Consider the following 19,863-nt stretch of genomic DNA (forward strand, 5'->3'; position numbering starts at 1 on the left):
AATAGTGGACATAGCCCACAACTCAATTTTATAGATAGATGATATTCTAATATATATGAATGTCCCAGAAATTGGGACCTCTATATGAAGTACAGTAGTAAAAATATAAACATCAGGATCAGCATTATGTTTATTATTTTTGTAGGCTATTCTTAAGATATGAATGATGACTATATCAATAGTGCTTGACTTTTATGTTGTGCAGCTGTTCTATGATTTCCACTTGATTTTGGGCTTATAATCAAGACTAATCTTGGGTTTTCTGTGATCTTTTATATCCTCTGTTTCTATTTACACCGACAGTCTGGGAGATCCCACTTTTTCTCTTTTATTTTTTTCTTTAAATCACAGAAGCTGAATAGAGTCCATTAATAGCTGTTTGGTTAGCTTGAGGGAATGGTAGGTTTTATGGCTGTTTGTCTGGACTTTAAGCCTGAAGCTTGAGGATGACACCAGTGACCTGAACTCTGCTATGACTATGAGCTGTATCCAACTCAATTATTTTAGTTGACTATTAGTCATAGAGTTTGCGGAACAATTCAAAATAGGCTAGGCTATAAAAAAAGACACGACATGAACCTTGGACACTGGACAATACTACTTTTGCCAAGATCTCGCGATGCTATTTGAATGTCTGAGCAAGAACGAGAGCAGCGAACAACAGAGCGGGCGAACCCCGGAGGAGCTGTTGTCGTTAAACGGAACGGATAGGTGGGATCGCTGACCGAAGAAAAGAAGTGCAGCCTGTCGCTAGAAACTGGAAAAGTAACTTACAGTACTGCACTAGCGTGTCGGATTTGTCGAACTCGTTTTCGGCTAGGAAAACGCTTTTTGTCGCTGTCGTCTGGAACAAGTGTCACTAGCAACAGACGGTACGATCTCATCGTTTCTAGCTAACGTTAACTGAGCTAGCCAGCTGCTAACGCTCGCTGTCTTTGCTAATGTTAGCCGACTGACATTCTGATTAGTTCACGTAAGGAAAGGCTAGGCTGCAAGGGACCTTATGGAAAATATACGGTGGTTCTAATATCAGCGCCAAGTTTTCTGTCTCGCCAAATAACGTTAGACATAACTAATGAATGTACGCTAGTTAACATTATCAAACGTTAAAAATGCCCAACTGTTTAGCAATCTATCGACAAGTCAAAAGGGAGCTAACGTTAGCCAGTCATAGCTACAACATTAACGTTAACTAAAGCTAAATGACACCAGCTGGTTACCAATTTACGCTTGCTGACGGTATATTCCTGTTTGTGAGGCAGTCAACGACGATAGCCAAACGCTGCAATATGCTGCTATAATGAATGGATGTCATGACAAGAGATAGATACGTTAACTGCTAACTAACAGCATCACAATCATTTGCTGTGGAAGATAACGCTACGTGAGACTCGAGTGGTGTTTGTATTGCTATCACACGTACTACTAACTAGCTAACTACTAGCCTGGGTACAGAATCCGCCCACTCCACCGAGTTGACATGGAGTGTAACGCGAGTTGACAATTCAGTCTGATATCAGTACGTTAAGTTAGTCTCAATTATGAGACTGCAATCACAACTTGGGCAGTAACGGATCACAGCTATCATAGAAGTAGATATAGGAATAACTCTGGTTGGTAGCTAGGTGATTGATGTTTCCCCCCCATTATCTTCAATGCAATGTACATATCCCATTTCCGATATTACATTATCTCTGGATTGTGCGCTTTGTCATCTGATATCTAATACATATGACTATGATGCTAATGGCAATGTGGTGATATGTCCATGTATGCTTTATAAATAGGACTGGGATATTTCTATACAAGGGAGTCACCTGGACAAGTCAGGCTGCAGGTTTATCTGCCATTAAGCAGCACTAGCCTAAATCTGGAGGAGAAGGTAGATGGCCATCAGTCATCTACAATTGAGTGTACAAGTTAACTATATCTGGTTCACATCGCTTTGCACAGTGAGTTCCAAGTGAATCACAGTCTTGAGTCCTCCTGTCCTCCTGTCCATGATACAACAGTGAATGTGTTTATTCACATGTAGGACGGTGTGCGAGTACGTGTGACCTCACCTTTAGTCTGGGCATTGCTGCAATGCATGTACGGATCACAAGCGTGTGTCACTGTTGGGCTTAACTAAAGTTATACCAAGTTAGTTTATGTATAGAATCTGTGCAGCAGAGTGACATGTGTGTCCCACTTCCCCAGGAGCCCTCCAGTGTAGTCCTTCCTCCTGGTTTTTACAATGTTGTTCAGATTACCCTTGGCTGAAGGAGTAGGACTGAAACACGTGCATTTTGGCACACACAGCAGTTGCCCTGTGAATCTCTGATGGCATTGAGGCAAGGTAGTAGGCTATATCAGAAATGCAGATTTTTTGTATCGCCAAAAGGGAGTCATCCTCTGACTTGTTTGTGCTTTGGAAACCACTGCTCAACCTAGATTCTGTTGTATGTATGGGTTGAGAAATGAGCCTGAATAACAATCAAAGAGTAATAATATTGCATTTTTTCTCCTAGTGATAGGTTTTAGTCAGAGATTTGAATTTTCATTATTTGTAGGATAAGAGTCCCTTTGGACACTGTTGTTTATGCATTTCTAATGGAGACCCCCGCTGCATTAAATGACCCTGATGAGACCGATGATCAGTGTATTGTTTGTATAGCCGTTTTCCCACATGCGTACCGGAAAATTACCTGTAAGTCAATATCGGACATTTCCCTTCACACTTCGGCTCGCGCATGTGGGAATCTATCAGCAAAATTGCCTGTATGTTGGGGGGCGGGGGGAGGGGCGAGCTTGTATGTATGTAGAGAAAGCAAATGCACGAAGCGAAATGTGGAAGTAGTTTGCTTTGATGTGCGCGAATGATTAGATGATGCACTTTGAAAAAGTTGGGTTCCAAACCTCTCACCGCTCCCTTCGCTCCTCCACCAGTGCGGGGCGCCTCGCTCCTCCTTCACTACGGGCGCTCAAAAGTCGCTCATCCCGATCTCGACTCTTCTCCTCCCTGGCACCCCAATGGTGGAACGAGCTGCCACCTTCGGTCAGGACTGCTGAATCACTGCCGATCTTTCGGAAAAGACTAAAGACTCACCTTTTCAGGCTCCACCTGGGCCCTTCTTGATCTAACTTCTTTCTCTCTCTTCTTTCTCTCTCTTTATAAAAAAAAAAAAAAAAAAATCCTAATCTAAAACTTGTACCACTGTTCCTTCAGGATTTGTAGTTGTCATAGACTGTGCTCCATAGCTGATTGCTCTATTGCTGACAAAAAGTGTGTTATTGTAAGTCGCTTTGGATAAAAGCGTCTGCCAAATGACGAAATGTAATGTAATGTAATGGAAATCAGCACGACCACACATGAAGCTGACATAGGCTACCGCTCTTATTATCACAAGATAATTTCGCCAGATTGCTTTAATGTGCGCGAATGATTAGATTATGCCCGCTGGAACATTAAGCAACGTGTGTAGGCTACACCTCGCCCATGAGAGAAGGGGCCGCTGTCGCGGAAAATGACTGGACCCGTTTCCCACTTGGTCTCCCTTAAGAGCATACCGCTCTTCTGACTGGCTTGAAACTGGTGAAATCTCCGCGACGACGGGGTCGCGCTTATACCGGCACAACGACTTTCACACATGCAGGCAATAGACCACGTTCCGGTCATTTAGCGGTACAAAGCGCATGTGGGAAAACGGCTTATGAGTGCTGGAGGCAGTCTCTCCAAGCCAGTGTGTGTGTCAGAGGCCTCCCTGGCTTTGCCACTTGTTGTCCAGACCTGTGTGCTCTTCCAAAGAAAGGTGGTTGACCCAGCATGGCGTGTGTGTGTGTGTGTGTGCGTGTGCGCGCGTGTGTGAGGACCCTGCGTGACCTCCCTCTCTCTTCCTAAGGTAAACACAGCTGCATGGCTGGGTGGTGATGGCCTGGCCAAAACATCAGGGTGCTGTAACACCCCCCCCCCCCTTTAGCTATCACTCCTCATTCCCTTCTCTTTAAACTCAAGTTTCTGAAAAGCAGATATCTGGTGCAATCTTTCCCCAGGTCTAGCCCTTTACCCCTGTCAGATGCTTGTTCTTTTCCTGGGGGTGGATGGAAAGGTGGTGGGTAAGAGAAATTCCAGAGGTTGGAGGTGTTGCTGCTTGTTTGTAGTGGGATAGTTGACAGCCTTGTCCATGTGTGTCAGCCTAAAGGGTAACTTCCAAATGATTTAAAACATCTTATCTGACACGTTTTACATAATTTGGAGGAGATTCTGCAAGCAAATTTCTGGAGGGAAGGAAACATTGATATTTCAGTTCAGGACAACCCTGACTGCATACTAGTGCTGCACGATTTGGGGGAAAGGTGCGATTATCGATTATGGTGGACAATATTGCGATTTGCGATTGTGATTGCGATATAATAAACAAATGGTATCTATCTAGGGATGTGGCCGCATGAATTTTTGACGGTATGAAAACCTTGGACAAAAATACCACGGTTTCATGTATCACAGACTAAAATACATTAAATATATTACAATTTAAAATATATCGTCGCTGTTGTGCCAGGACCTCGAATCTCCCTTTTTTCACTTTTTTACTTTTTGTCATAAATCAGTGCCATTGGTCACCCTTCACGTCTGTGTGGTTTTTACCAAATGCAACCAATGGAAAAGCATTAAAACGAGCTTGTGAGTAAATCTCGTAACGCCATTCGCCCTCAATCTGTCAGTCAAACCTTGAAATTCGTCCCCTACCTCCGTGTGTACCCCCCCACGCAGGACAGTAAACCCGGAAAAGTCACACGGCAGACGTGCTGTGTATTTCTCATATCGTTTTGACTAATCCTGGCTTCCTCTGACGTTAATAGATCAATCAAATGTTTTCCAGTTATTCCTAGGCTGCAAACTTGTTTTAACATGCAAATCGGAGTGTTTTCTGACGAGAATAAAGTAACGTTAACGCAACGTTATGTCAGACTGTTCTCATTCCAATACCAAAGCCCCGCCTCGGCCATGAGAGGCGAGGGGCTCTGCTGCTGCTGCTGCGGCGTCCCCGGGGCCCGGAGCTTGGGGCTCGTGCATGAGCATACGAATCTCTCCCGCCTGACTGGCCGGGAGAGAGTGCTTCCAAGTCGGACTGATAATATAAACAACATCATTTGAGCTTATCCAGGTAAGATATTAATAAAGTAATGACACATTCAGCGGGAAACTAACTATAATTAAGACGTGCCAACTTTGACTACGTTTGGTTCAGTATTTTAAGAGCAAACAGGTTTTTTTAACTTCCTGAAAAGTTGCTGTTTTGGAGATTCGAGGTCCTGGAACGACAGCGGCGATATTAAAACTAAATAAATAAAACAATTTGAAATAAAATTATCTTTACAAAAAAATAAAACATTTTGAGACATTTGCCCCTCCCAAACATGTAAAAAAAGAAACGCCAGAAAAATAGAAACTGCACTGTGTTACAGCACATAGAAGATGGCTCAGACTGCAAAGTTAGTTACATGTCTGTCCAGTAATACAATGATACACCCCGTTTATTTCTTTTGTAGCGACAGATGGCCTTAAACGCCACACTCATGTGTGACGCTTCTTGAGAGAGAGGTGAGGTAACGTGCATCTGCAGACTTTATCGAGGGACCATGAAGGCGTCATGTGACAGGTTGCGCAGCTGCGACAGTGTTTTCTCTGCTATCAACCTTGTTAATATCGCTATATTCTTCATCACAGCGGGTCATTACCCACTGTGCACTTAATCGTGCACTAGTTCTGTATACTGCAGGGGTGCCCAATACGTCGATCGCGATCGACCGGTCGATCGCGAAGGTAGTGTGGTCGATCGCATGGCATTGAGGGAGATTTTTTTTTTTTTTTTTACTGTTTTTCCACTGTTTCCACTGTTTTTCCACTGTTTCCACTGTTTTTCCACTGTTTTTCCACTGTTTCCACTGTTTTTCCACTGTTCCACTGTTTTCCACTGTATACTCGGTGTATATATATATAAATAAATATGTTTGGTAGATCACTTTACTTGGTCATTTTAAAAGTAGCTCCCAAGCTGAAAAAGTGTGGGCACCCCTGGTATACTGTAAGCACCTGCAGCTCTCTCCTTATTTTACTGACGTTCTCACTAATCACACGGCTGTTTACATGCGTTTCTGAACGGCTAGATAGTTATTAGCATAGCTCGCTGTTAACGATCATGGATGTTCTCTCTCTCCCTCTCGGTAAGATGTAACCTTGCTGCGCATAACATTACTTATTTGCGGGAGTGCATGGGAGAAGTCTCCCGCTAGTGTTGATGCCCAGTGTGATGGCAGAGGAACGTGTGTTTGCTGCTTCGGGTGTAACTTTTAGAGGCACACAGCCACACACACACACTCAAAAAGACGTGAAAATAATAATAATAATCGCACACTTTTGCGGTTATGTAATCGCACGTGCTGACATCGCGATTGCGATTAGATTAATCGTGCAGCACTACTGCATACTAACTCAAAATCAAGCATTTTTTACTGTATCAATAGATAATTTCAAAGTTAAAGTCCCACATTTGTACCTTCAAATGCCTTCCTTTCTCAAACCTGGAGTCCTCTACACATTGCTCCATAAGTTGAGTTCTGCCAATGACTTATATATTTGAGATCAGGACAACTCTCAGAGAACACCAACTCAAAATCAAGCTTTTTGTTTTTACTGTATCAATTTAGAGAATTTCAAAGTTAAAGTCTCACAGTTGTACGTTGAAATTACTGTCTGAAACTTGGGGTGCTGTGAAAAAACACATTGCTGACAATGACTGATGTATTTGTGTTGAGGATAACCCTGGCTGGCACTAAAGCCCCTTTTAGATTCGCCCAAAACCCAAACTACCGGCTTTTTCTTCGGCCTAAAAGTTACAAAGGCTTTTTTTTTCTTTTTTTGATTTCCCCCCGATTTTCTCCCCAATTGTACTTGGCCAATTTCCCCCTGCTGCCCCGGTCGCTGCACCCCCTCTCCCTATCTGGTGAGAGCCGTAGACTAGCACCATGCTTCCTCCGAAAAATGCGCAGTTGCCAGCCGCTTCTTTTCACCTGACCGTGGTGAGCTTCACCCACAGGACGTAGCATGTGGGAGGATCACGCTATTCCCTAGTCTTAGTCCTGTGTCAAATGTCGTTGTTAGTTTTTATCATATTTAGTCAACCTCATCCTCTTTTTGTTTAGTCAAGTTTTAGTCGACTAAAAGTTTGAGTATTTTAGTCTTGTCTTAGTGTTGGGGAAAAAGGTAGTCGACTAACATTTTTCGTCGATGAAATTAACACTATATTCCCACCAGTTCCCAGAACAGGCGCCCCGACTGACCAGAGGAGGTGACTAGTGCAGTGACTATGACACATATCCTTAATCTGGCTTCCCACCCGCAGACACAGCCAATCGTGCCTGTATGGACGACCGACCAAGCCGGAGGTAACACAGGGGCGCAAACCTGCGACCCTCGTGTTGGATCAGCTGTGAATGGCACACAATATAAATAACACACCATCTGAAAATGGTGCTTCCCAGAGGCTGAAATTCAACTTTCTTAATGGTTAATTGCTTTAAATTGTCTACATTGTGTCCAATGGAACCCAAATGACGGAATATGCCAAAAGAAAAAAATATATAATATAATATAATATAATATAATATATAGTAGTAGACACCCAACAAAGTACTATATTATGATGTGCTATTGGGTAATTTTTGGGTGTAATGCTTCTGCCCGATTGCTTTCTTCTTCCTCTGTATAGACCTTATTCGATTGACGTAACTCACGTACGGGCACGCCCACCGCCGCCATGTTGTTGACATAGCGATGCAGCTCTCAAGTGACAGCCTATGTAAGAGCAGCGTTTATAGGAAGCTAGCCGCCGTTAACGTTACCTGTATCGTTCTTGTTGTGTTCGGATGGTGACCTGCGTTAGGCATGGCTGTAGTAATGACAGCAAATGTCCCCGTGGTTTGTTTCTATCTCTACCGTCCACAGACGTGAAGGGAGCGAGACGGAGGATACGTCAGCAGCACAGGAGATGTGTGGATAGTTAGGAGAGACAGGTGAAACTTTCTGACAGCTCCTCACAGCAAAGTCTGTTCACCTCGTTTTTTCTTTTGTTTATTATTACAGGCATTAACAGCAGCATACAAACAACTGTGGGTTTTTTATTGCTGTCATCACCATCGCTATTTTGTAATTCAACAGAAACGACAATAAGGCTGTTACTAGTTGTCAGCTGCAGCGCTGTGTGCGTGCAGGATGGTATGGCAACAATATGGTGCCGTCCAGGGTTAGCAAATAAGGTCTATAGGCGGTGAAAGTTAAATTTCCGCCTTATGGCAGTAAATCATTTCTGAAAAAAAAAAGAAATACTGTAGCATACAACATACATTTAATTATGCTTAAATCGATTAAATTGCTAACGGTGATTAATCGATTGTTGAGTAATCATGAACCTAGTTGAACTCTTCTTAGAACAGGTAAACTAGGTTAATGAGAGCTAGAACTTCTAGCTCTGGCTCAGGTGTTCAATTGGCATTGCAACATATTTTGGAAAATCTTTTTGACATTGATGCTTCTGTGTAGGCTGTCGACTCAGTTTGTTTCAGCTGAGGTTTCTATGTTGATGCTTCTGTGTAGGCTGTCGACTCAGTTTGTTTCAGCTGAGGTTTCTATGATGCTTCTGTGTAGGCTGTCGACTCAGTTTGTTTCAGCTGAGGTTTCTATGTTGATGCTTCTGTGTAGGCTGTCGACTCAGTTTGTTTCAGCTGAGGTTTCTATGATGCTTCTGTGTAGGCTGTCGACTCAGTTTGTTTCAGCTGAGGTTTCTATGTTGATGCTTCTGTGTAGGGGTGCACCGATCGATCTGCACGCAATCTGTATCGGCCGATTTGGACCTCAAATATGTGATCTGCTGTTTCCGATATTCCTTTAATTTTGCCGATCGCATAGCCGATCATGCTGCACGTGAGAAACATGAGGCAGCCCATTTTCATGTCTTCAATGTCTATCGTTTAACTTTCATATTGTGCTCTAACGTTTATATCATTGTGTTGCAAAGCACACGCTTTGCTTTCATCAGTGTACTCACCTCCATGCACACACCGCACCAGACTGTCAACACACCTCTTGCGTCTTTGAATCACACAAATCAGCTGGTGATTAGAGCAGACTCCGCAGAGAGAAGTTATCTCCAGTCCTCCCGCCTACCGAGGCATTTGCATGCTGTTAAATCCGTGTGTATTAAAGTCCCAGATTAACGTGGTAGTCGGGGTAGTGCACGCGCACACACAGACAATTTCCACGCAAGCATTGATGTTCCCGCGGGCACTTTGAAGGAAGCGAAAGTGTGCTGCTATGTGGATGTGCGCTCCATTCAGACGGATGCGCTAATTAATGCCACTACTCAGATGGAGTTTAGCTCGTGTGTAGCTTGTGATTCTGTTGTTTCTCCCGTCATGTAACCCTGTCACCATTATGTAGATCGCACTCATAGTGCTGCTAATTATAACACTGTAACTCGGCCTCGATGGGCGGGTCGTTTTGATGTTCGTTCTATGCGGATCCCAATGTATGACGGTTATTGTGCATAACCCCGGTTCTATGAGTGGGAGCTCTTTGGCTTTAGTCATGGTTCAAGACTGGTGTTTAAGAGTAACTGACTTACAGTTTACCTAATTATCATTTATATATTATTAGTTGTTAATTATCACTATAATTGGCCTATATAACAGCAAGCTTGGTTACTGACCTGTTTGTATATTTTATTGCCTCCTTTTTCCAGACCACACACAATCCTACTATTCCTGTCATAATGCTGTAAAAAGCCTATACTGCTGTACTGTACTGAAGAGAACTGACAACTAAACGGTTGAACTCCCATCTGTCTCATGTTGGCAGTTTCCTTTAGCCTACAAAATATAAAATAAATATATATATATATATCGGTGATCGGTAATCGGTAATCGGTGATCGGTCGATGATCGGTTGGGCAGATATTTCTCATAGGTGATCGGCAATCGGTGATCGGTGGCAAAAAACGTGATCGGTGCACCCCTACTTCTGTGTAGGCTGTCGACTCAGTTTGTTTCAGCTGAGGTTTCTATGTTGCTGGCAATGCAATGTGTGATTCGAGAGGTTTTGCATTTTTCAGTGGGCCTTGATGACTGCTGTTCTGTTCCTCGTATCCTGTTTAAAGCTCTGGAACAGGTGTCAGTGTCAAGGGCACACCTCATGTCACTCACTCACGTGTGCTCAGACCATGTCCAATGTACAGTATGTGTCAGTCAATGGAAGCGGTCAGGCTAAATAAAAAGCCTTCAAGTGAAACCATAACTACATGCCATGCAAGAACCCTGTACATGAAAATGTCAGGACTGAAGCTCAGTTCTGTACAAGGTTGAGACATTTTGCATGGGATAGTTCTTTTCCTCGGGTACCGTGGAGAGAAAACAATGTCAACTCTCAGGTCTGCCTGAGAGTTGAGTAGCTAGAAGAATGCTGTGGCTGAAGCCTTGTCATGCAAGCTAGCTAGGCACATTTAGCTTGTTAAGTTGTGAATTGAGCATTTTGATGAATGAATGGAACATGGGTGTATGTCTGGGTGGGGTTGCGTTCTAGATTTGGTGTGACTCAGGGGAGCTGTGACTGTGAGAGGCTGATCATTTCTTGGTGAACTCTGGCCTGTGTGGGTGTGTAGAGCTCTTCCACAGTGGATGAACTGATGGCAGGATGGATTGGAGTTGGCCCTGCTTCTTCCCTCTCGCTTCAGGGAAATGTATTTCTCCCTGCCTCTCAGTTGACTACCGTAGTTCTCTTCTTCATTCCTCCCTTTTTCACACCCTCTCCCAGAGTTCTTAGCTCTGTCAGCTGAGCAGGAATGCCTGAACGCTTACCTCATTTCCTCCCCTCCTGAGTGAAATGAGGGAGGGGAGGGGGGAGGTCAGGGAGGGAGGGAGGGAGGGGGGGGGGGGGGTCAGGGGCTGCTGGAGACTATACTGTCTTTGTTGGGATTGGAAACTTTTCCTTTTCTTCTCCCTGTCTGTCTGTCTGCCTGTCTGTCTGTGTGCCTGCCTGCCTGTCTGTCTGCCTGCCTGTCTGCCTCCCTGTCTGTCTGTCTGCCTGCCTGTCTGCCTGCCTGCATGCCTTGCCTCTCTTTGTGCATTCAACAACAGCTCCCCTGTTAACACTGACTGTGCTGGAGTGGTTGTGTTCACAGTTTCTTTTAATCCTTTGTAGCTTGTAGGGTTAGACTGGCAATGCATTGTATGATCAAGTATTAGAGTATGCATCATTGTCTGGAGCTTTTCTACTGGCTGCTATATGTTAGTGAGGTATAGCTTTGCTCCCTTCTCTTTTGTTAACAGAGAGATTCATTCATATCATGTTTCTTCTATTGCTCGTGTCTTTGTTCTCAGAACCCGCTTGCACAAGGTGAAATTCCTCATTGAAACAGTCAGTGACCACACCCACAGTTTGCAGCTTGCTCCACATTTTGGTGAAGAGAGAGAGGGAGGGAGGGAGGGAGGCTGTTTGACTTGTCCCACATCAGTCACTTGCTGTTGCGCTTGCTTGCCAGGAGGAGCTCTTGTGTGTTTCACACTGCAGTGGAAGCTTGGCTAATGCATTGACTGTCCCCTCCCAATAGAGTCCCAGGAATGTGCATAGAGGCAGCATTACACACGAGACAGACAGGCCAGGAATGCAGCTGGCATAGACACTGACTGGCCAACTCCACTGGCTTGGGCTCAACTCAGCCCTGCACATGTGTTTGTCTGCCTGTCTGTATGCTAGTCTGATTCCCTGCCCGCCTCTCTGTCTGTCTGCCTCTCTGCCTGTCTCTCTGTCTGTTTGTATGCCTCTCCATCTCATCTACCTTTCCATCACTGCACCTATGCTTGTCTCTAGCGATGTGCGTTAAGAAAGAGGCCTAGCTGAAAGAGATGGGTGCTTTCCTCTGCCCACACATCCTGCACGTGCTGCGTATAGCCCCGTAGCCCAGTGCTATGGTTGGGCCAGCTATGTTTAGAGTCAGTAGTTATGTTTAGAGTCAGTAGTATCCCTGGTGAGACCTCTCTGTACCGTCATCATATCCCTGCTCTCATTATCAACTGACGGGAATAGCGGGCATTCTTTGGCACTGCTGAGTCACCCAGGGTGGTCTGTTCTGTTCTGCTCTGTTCTGCTCTGTTCTGTTCTGCTCTGCTCTGTTCTGCTCTGCTCTGTTCTGCTCTGCTCTGTTCTGTTCTGCTCTGCTCTGCTCTGCTCTGTTCTGTTCTGCTCTGCTCTGTTCTGTTCTGCTCTGTTCTGTTCTGCTCTGCTCTGTTCTGCTCTGCTCTGCTCTGCTCTGCTCTGTTCTGCTCTGCTCTGTTCTGCTCTGCTCTGTTCTGTTCTGTTCTGTTCTGCTCTGTTCTGTTCTGCTCTGCTCTGCTCTGTTCTGCTCTGTTCTGCTCTGCTCTGTTCTGCTCTGTTCTGTTCTGCTCTGTTCTGTTCTGTTCTGCTCTGCTCTGTTCTGTTCTGTTCTGCTCTGCTCTGCTCTGTTCTGCTCTGTTCTGTTCTGCTCTGTTCTGCTCTGTTCTGTTCTGCTCTGTTCTGCTCTGTTCTGCTCTGTTCTGTTCTGCTCTGCTCTGCTCTGTTCTGCTCTGTTCTGCTCTGTTCTGCTCTGCTCTGCTCTGCTCTGTTCTGCTCTGCTCTGCTCTGCTCTGCTCTGCTCTGTTCTGTTCTGCTCTGCTCTGTTCTGTTCTGTTCTGCTCTGCTCTGCTCTGTTCTGCTCTGCTCTGCTCTGTTCTGTTCTGCTCTGCTCTGCTCTGCTCTGCTCTGCTCTGTTCTGCTCTGCTCTGCTCTGCTCTGCTCTGTTCTGCTCTGTTCTGCTCTGCTCTGTTCTGCTCTGCTCTGCTCTGCTCTGCTCTGTTCTGCTCTGCTCTGCTCTGTTCTGCTCTGTTCTGCTCTGCTCTGTTCTGTTCTGCTCTGTTCTGCTCTGTTCTGCTCTGCTCTGCTCTGTTCTGCTCTGCTCTGTTCTGCTCTGCTCTGTTCTGTTCTGCTCTGTTCTGCTCTGTTCTGCTCTGTTCTGTTCTGCTCTGCTCTGTTCTGTTCTGCTCTGTTCTGCTCTGTTCTGCTCTGCTCTGTTCTGCTCTGTTCTGTTCTGTTCTCCTCTGTTCTGCTCTGTTCTCTTCTGCTCTGCTCTGTTCTGCTCTGCTCTGTTCTCTGCTCTGCTCTGTTCTGTTCTGCTCTGTTCTGCTCTGTTCTGCTCTGTTCTGCTCTGTTCTGCTCTGTTCTGCTCTGTTCTGCTCTGCTCTGCTCTGTTCTGCTCTGTTCTGCTCTCCTCTGCTCTGCTCTGCTCTGTTCTGCTCTGCTCTCTTCTGCTCTGCTCTGTTCTGCTCTGTTCTGCTCTGTTCTGCTCTGCTCTGTTCTGCTCTGTTCTGTTCTGCTCTGCTCTGCTCTGCTCTGTTCTGTTCTGCTCTGTTCTGCTCTGCTCTGTTCTGTTCTGCTCTGTTCTGCTCTGTTCTGCTCTGCTCTGTTCTGTTCTGCTCTGTTCTGCTCTGCTCTGTTCTGCTCTGTTCTGCTCTGCTCTGTTCTGCTCTGTTCTGTTCTGCTCTGTTCTGTTCTGCTCTCCTCTGTTCTGCTCTGCTCTGTTCTGCTCTGTTCTGCTCTGTTCTGTTCTGTTCTGTTCTGCTCTGTTCTGCTCTGTTCTGCTCTGCTCTGCTCTGTTCTGCTCTGTTCTGTTCTGTTCTGCTCTGTTCTGCTCTGTTCTGCTCTGCTCTGTTCTGCTCTGTTCTGCTCTGCTCTGCTCTGTTCTGCTCTGTTCTGCTCTGCTCTGTTCTGTTCTGCTCTCCTCTGTTCTGCTCTGCTTTGTTCTGTTCTCCTCTGTTCTGCTCTGCTCTGCTCTGTTCTGCTCTGCTCTGTTCTGCTCTGTTCTGCTCTGTTCTGCTCTGCTCTGTTCTGTTCTGTTCTGCTCTGCTCTGTTCTGCTCTGTTCTGCTCTGCTCTGCTCTGCTGGACTGAGGAAAGCTCCTGTTTAGCTTGTTTACCTTCCTTGGCCTGGGCCAAGACCAGGGTTAGACATGGGCAAATCTGCCCTTTATAATTTGCCTGTAGTTTAGAGTTGGACTGACTGGGGGTCAACACAACAGCAAAATCACTGTGACAGCTTAAAAGGGCCTCTAATCCACTGTTTGTTTAGTTGGTTGTTTTCGTGTGTGTGTGTGTGTGTGTGTGTGTGTGTGGTAAAGTGAATGTCTAGAAATGGGTGTGGTTTATGTCCTTTCATGTTAAGAGGACCACTGCAATCTTTTGCAACATAGGCAGTTGAAATGTGAGCACACGCACACGCACACACACACGCACACGCACACGCACGCACACGCACGCACACACACACACACACACACACACACACACACACACACACACACACACACACACACACACACACACACACACACAGAGGAAGCTGACCAGTACAACCACAGTCTGATCTGCTGGCCGCTGACCAGTTGCGGTTGGGGCACCTCAGTGGTGGTAATGAGGGAGCGGCAAGCGCTGCTTTTTCACTTTCCCCACCCAGATTTATCCTGCCAGTCACGGGGATTGAACAGACGGCTTTCCGGTCACAAGCTTAGCTCGCTTCTCTAACCTTTAGGCGACCACTGCCCACAAGTGCCCTCATGTTAGTGTAGAAATGGTCATAGAAGTAACAGGGATGATGAAACAACCTTATAGATCAGCTGTGGTTGCATTATTCCTCAATTAAATCTTTCAAATATCAAATCAGGCCAGCAAAATATATTCCCAATATTTATATCTGTTAGATTACAATATGTGTAATGTGTATTGGGAGGGACTGGTTTACATTATGTCAGATTCAAGATTCAAGATTTTTATTGTCACTCCGTAGTACAAGTATCACGTGTGAAATTCAAAAACAAAAAGCAAAAGCATTGTTTTATGATTCTAGTGCATGAGTAGCAAATGTTTTCTGGCAATGTAGAATTATGACCACCAACATTTTTTCCAGGATATTTTTGTTTCTTGAATTAAACTTAAAATGTTTCTCCATACTGACTTTTGTTCTGGTTACCATTTTGTATCACAATGTTTTCCCTGACTTTCAGAGTGGCATAGAAAGAAAACGTGTGTGGTGCGTTGTGGAGACGGAGGGGTAGGAGTTTGACCGACTTCTGAGTTGTCAAGAACAGATCCACGCTGATCATCAGTGTGTGTGCCACAGCGCATCATGCACATTGCACTCACAGAAAGACAGGGAAATACCAAAAGAAAACATTTTCAATGGCTTCTGTGTGCTTTATACTTGTGCAGAATCGTTTTATTTTGAAAATATCTGACTGGAACTCGTATTGTTATTATCGCTATCTAACACAGGAGTGCAGCCGGTCAGTGCGGTCTGTGTCTCTGTTTCATTAGCTGGTTTAGCTCGCTGGCATGACCAGACGGACCAGACTCACAAACAGATGGAATTAAAATGTGTCAGATGATGGTTTTGTACGCAGGAGACAAGGCTACAGCTGCAACAGACAAGAGTTCTTGCTAACATTAGCTGGCCGGCATGACCAGGGCTCCAGACTAACTTTTTACACTAGGTGCACCGGTGCACCTTACTTTTTAATTTAGGTGCACCAGCACATCATTTAGGTGCACCCACATTTTTCACCACGCCTTTTGGCACCGCAATAATACATTTTAAGCGTTACCTTCTTTGTCATTTTGTATACATATTGGCAAATTATTAAATTATACGAAATTTGCCAAATTCAAGGTATGTTAAAATGTTGTCTTGCGTCATCATACATCGTATCTGACATAAACCATTTCCACCGGCAGCAGGATTAATGTCAGATAACCGCTTTCATAGGTTAACATGGCTAACGCTAAATTAGCACCAGCTCTTCGCTCTAACTAACGTTAACGTTACTTGACTGAGCGAACATCTTGTGTAGGCCAGCATGTTGTTATTGTAGCGTTATGTAGAAATGATCAGGAGGCTTTGACTGTCTTTGTCATGCATTCCTTTATCCACCTTGTTTTTACTGCCCCGCTGTAAGATCATTATGGGTGCAAGGTCCGGTCTAGAACGTGACTGATTGCTGCAGCTGGCGCATTTCCTCATAAAAATTCTGACGCTGGAAAAAGAAAATTGCTTTGTCACAATAGACCTTATTCGCTAACCCCAGACGGCGCCATATTGTTGACATACCGTCCTGCAGCTGACAACTATAGTAACGGCCTTATTGTCGTTTCTGTTCCATTACAAAATGGCCATAGTGATGACGGCAATAAAAACCCCAGAGTTGTTGTTTGTATGCTGCCGTTAATACCTGTAATAATAAACAAAAGAAAAAACGAGGTGAACAGACTTTGCTGTGAGGAGCTGTCAGAAAGTTTCACCTGTCTCTCCCAACTATCACACATCTCCTGTGTGCTGACGTATCCTCCGTCTCGCTCCCTTCACGTCTGAGGACGGTAGAGATAGAAACAAATCACAGGGACTGTATTGCTGTCATTACTACAGCCATGCCTAACGCAGGTCACCATCCGAACACAACAGGAACGATACAGGTAACGCTAACGGCGGCTGGCTTCCTATAAACGCTGCTCTTACATAGGCTGTCACTTAAGAGCTGCAGCTCTTTGGACAACTCCGGATATTTATCTACGAGATTTTTGCTGGACGCGCTACGGGCTACAGTATGTTGTGTCTGTGTCAGTAATGTAACGGGGGGAGGGGGCTGGGAGGATTACACCGGAAGAAGCACCCATATTTCACTTAAAGTCCCTGGAAACCAGAAATATTTCTTTATTATTTAGCATTTTGAGTTAATCACATCACAGGACCCTATGTTAATAAGCCACCAGCCAAATTTGAACGATGATGAACGTCGCAAAGTATATACATTTAGGTTTGACAGTCGTGGGAAAACTCATGAGAATCAATTATTTTTTAGAGTGTATTTTCTCCCGCGGACTGTGTGGGCGTGTCCCGTCTGCAGAAGGTTTTCCGAGAGAGAGAGCGCGAGACGGGGGGGGGGGGGGGGGGGAAACGCAGAAAGAGATCGAGTGCATGTGTCGAACACACACGTTCGTTCGTTGCTCGGAGAGGGAGAGAGAGAGACTTGCTGCGACTGCACAGCGCTTCTGTGTGTGAGAGAGAGAGTAACCTCGCGTCACCAGCCTGTGTGTCTCTCTCTGTGCTCTCTCACAGAGAGAGAGAGAGAGAGAGAGAGAGAGAGAGAGAGAGACAAAAGGAGGGTGGGTGCGGATTGCGGGCGTGTACAAAGGTTATATAGAGCTTATGACGTCATAAGCTCCTGCATTTTAGCACCTCGCGCACTGCTCTCTTCAATGAGGAAGTACCTTGTACAATCTTGTAGAAAAGTGTCGATTTTAAGGCTTTGGGTTGAAAGTAATGTATAATAATTTCTGAGGGACACAATTACTAACATAAGACCCTAAATAACATAGTTAGAACGTTTTTGTGGATTTTGGTTTCCAGGGACTTTAAGGCATCATGGCAGCTAGAAATAAGGTGGAACACTGGGAACTGGTAATCATACGGTTCAAAGGTCATGAGCTGGGACGGTGACATCACTAGAGCTGGTATTTCCCATTCCAAACTTGTCAAAAATCCAAGATGGCTGCTTCGCGCAACAACAGTAGTTATAATCATAGTAAATGCTGTTTATTAGCACTTCTGTCTTGTTTGTGTCTCATTAAATCAGCTGTACACACAGCACTGCCTAACTTCTATCTGTGTGGACATGTTGCTGCAGTGTTTGTATGCGCAAAATGCCGCGAAATGCCTTGTTATCAACTGTTATTGCTAACAATGGCTAGCGGCTGGATCTGACCAAGAGCTGACTCGCAACAGTGAACCTCCCAGCTCCAGGTTTCTGCAAATGGAACGCTAACAAAATGGATGCGACGTCATTTAGCCTCCACATCCCAGTTATTTTGCGATAAAGGAACGCACCATTGATCAGCTTTATTGTCGGGCGAACAATATCATAACACCGGAGTAGGGCTGTGCGATTTTGCCTAAAACTAAAATTGACGATTTTTTCTCTCAAAACTCGATTTTCGATTTCGATTTCGATTTATTATACTATTATACTTCTCTAAACATTTGTTGCCCTGCAGAGCTCTTTTTCCCCCTTTTTTCCATAATTGAAAATTTAAGCTTTTACTCTGAAGGCAGAACCACCCAACTTCCTGTTTTAGCTTGCCGCTGCTATGCTTAACTTCCTGGCTGTTGCTTGCTAACTTGACACTGGTGGATTTGCGTGTTCCTCCATGAGATAATTATATTAGTGTCTAAGCGACCACCCGCGCTCGGAGTTATATCTGTACTAGAATAACACAGTCACAACAGGAATGCGTGGAACTGCGATAGCAGTTAGGGGGAAATTCAGACACACAGGGACAGGTGAGTCAGCTGAGGCTGCTAACAGCCATGAATACAGCCAATCTATCAGTACTCTGTGGCCTCACGTGTTGTTTTGTTATTATGTGAACTGTAAAGGCAACGTTTTATCGTCCGGTGATAACGTCTGTGTTCGTGTGCGCGCGTGAGTGTGTTGTGGCAATCGTTATCTTGTAGGCTACAGCCCGCAGTGCAACAAGCTGCGCTCAGTGCTCACTCTGTGCTTTTTGGTCGGAGGTGTTGAAATAAGTCCATTGCGCTGCTGTCTTTAGTAGCCAGTATCACAGCCTCTAGAGAGACTTTACAGCGGGGAGAATGGACAAGTAGCAGCATGCGTACATGAGAGAGAGCCGCCCCGCGTAACATAATTACCCTAGTTAAAGTGAAAAAAAAAAAAAAAAAAAACGATTTTACGATTTTCATTTTTTTAACATCGTCCTAACTAATTAATTCGATTACGATTCAAAATCGATTAATCGCACAGCCCTACACCGGAGACTGACTGACTCCTTGTGCGCACATAGCCCGGTTACTCCTCTTTCCGGGTATGATGTCATCGTCTACCCTACAAGAGTCCCGTCTCCCTACATAGACTTGCCTGCGACTCTGACTCCCAAGCTGTCTAAATCAGCGATGCGAACGTATTTACAAGTGTCACAGAAACATTTCAAAGCCACTTACTTGAGAAGAAGGCTTCATTGCTTCTCGACGTCGGGGTTAGAAAGCTTGATGCTGCTCATAAATGCCTCTTTTCATCCAAAGTCTGTGCAGGTGACATTCTTTTTTACAGAGCTTTCGACCAGAGTGGCACTGTTGAGCGCTGTGACGGCTGGGCTCTAACCCGGAAAACATAATATCACCAGCACAGACTTTGGATGAAAAGAGGCATTTAGAGCAGAGTCGAGCTTTCTAACCCCGACGTCGTCACAGTAGCGGGAGCACATGTTAAAAATTGTGTTTTTGTGAGTTTGTTTTTTCAAACAACTTGTTCTGAAAATTCTTCCATGTTCACTTTAGCAGATAGGGGAAAAAAACACATTTAGCTAATATGCAAGGGAAAGCCATGAGCCTCCCATCAACATTGCGTATTGCGTCTACAACAGTGTAGCATGGTTCTCACTCAGTGTGTATGTGGTGAGAGTGGTACTCTACTCTCCCAGGCTGCAGTGGGTCAGCTGAGGTCAGTCCTGGTGGATCTGTTGCTCTCTGGAATGCCACATGAACTCTCTCCCCATGGAATGGCAAAGCACAAAGGAACCTCTGGCATTTCTACCAGCTCTCATCTTACGGTCTCCTCCCTTCATCATGCACGCCTTGAGCCTCGCATTTCTCAGTCTGTTGTTGCACACACACACACACACACACACACACACACACACACACACACACACACACACATTCTCTGATCTGTCCAGTTATGGCGGCAGTGGGCGTGG

The 19,863-nt window shown here is 45.1% G+C and overlaps 1 protein-coding gene across 1 annotated transcript in view; it reads left to right on the top strand.

The window, feature by feature from the left end:
* Window positions 1-683: 683 nt before the first annotated feature.
* The window catches only part of LOC310786364 (E3 ubiquitin-protein ligase RNF19A-like), an 82,612-nt gene continuing 63,432 nt past the window's right edge, over window positions 684-19,863 (top strand). The window contains exon 1 of the mRNA XM_083647566.1: window positions 684-872. The gene's annotated coding sequence lies outside the window, so the exon portion shown is untranslated. The remainder of the gene's footprint in view (window positions 873-19,863) is intronic.

The sequence above is a fragment of the Poromitra crassiceps genome (assembly GCF_964638095.1).
Source record: "Poromitra crassiceps genome assembly, chromosome: 1".
Classification (NCBI taxonomy): Eukaryota; Metazoa; Chordata; class Actinopteri; order Beryciformes; family Melamphaidae; genus Poromitra; species Poromitra crassiceps.